The sequence below is a fragment of the Heterodontus francisci genome, chromosome 22, assembly GCF_036365525.1.
Source record: "Heterodontus francisci isolate sHetFra1 chromosome 22, sHetFra1.hap1, whole genome shotgun sequence".
Taxonomy (NCBI): domain Eukaryota; kingdom Metazoa; phylum Chordata; class Chondrichthyes; order Heterodontiformes; family Heterodontidae; genus Heterodontus; species Heterodontus francisci.
The window spans coordinates 47,772,316-47,773,288 of record NC_090392.1 but is presented as its reverse complement, the minus strand read 5'-3'; positions in this window follow the sequence as shown (position 1 = coordinate 47,773,288).

Here is a 973-nt window from a genome sequence, read left to right as displayed (position 1 = left end):
AATGATGGCTTCTGTCAGGGAGGATCAGGTCCTGCACTGAATTAATTAGACCAGATTGAGTGGTTGAATGCAAAAGTGGGCACTGTTTCATGAGTGGTACTTGTATTAAAATATCACTGATTTAACTTGGTAAAACATTGCTTAGCTGCAATGAAGAAGGGTCTAATCTCGAAGGGATTAACTCTCTTCAATCTCCGAGCCTGGAGCCCTCCTGTTGAACTGCTATTTCCAAGGGGCGTTACTAAGACATCAGTTGGGTTGAAATCCCTATTTTAACAATGGGACAATGATATCTTTCGCTGTAATTAGCAAGAGCACAGGAATCACATAACAGGAATTAAATTCAGGAAAAGACAAGAATTGTTCTGATTTTTAATTAAGGAGGAATTTCATTTTAGCGTGTCAGAGAGTGGTTACAGATGGAAAGTGTCATTGACAGTGCTATCAAGTGGCACTTGCTCAGCAATAACCTGCTCGGTGATGCTCAGTTTGGGTTCCACCAGGGCCACACAGCTCCTGACCTCACTACAGCCTTGGACCAAACATGGACAAAAGAGCTGAACTCAAGAGGTGAGGTGAGAGTGACTGCCTTTGAAATTGAGGCAGCATTTGAACAAGTATGGCATCAAGGAGCCCTAGCAAAACTGGAGTCAATGGGAATCAGGGGAAAACACACCACTGGTTGGAGTCATACCTAGCACAAAAGAAGATGGTTGTGGTTGTTGAAGGCCTATCATCTCAGCCCCATGATATTGCTGCAGGAGTTCTTCAGGGTAGTATCCTAGGCCCAACATCTTCAGCTGCTTCATCAATGACCTTCCTTCCTTCATAAGGTCAGAATTGGGGATGTTTGCTCATGATTGTACAATGTTCAGCACCATTCACAACTCCTCAGATACTGAAGCAGTTCATGCCCATATACAGCATGACCTGGACAACATTCAGGCTTGGACTGATAAGTGGCAAGTAACAT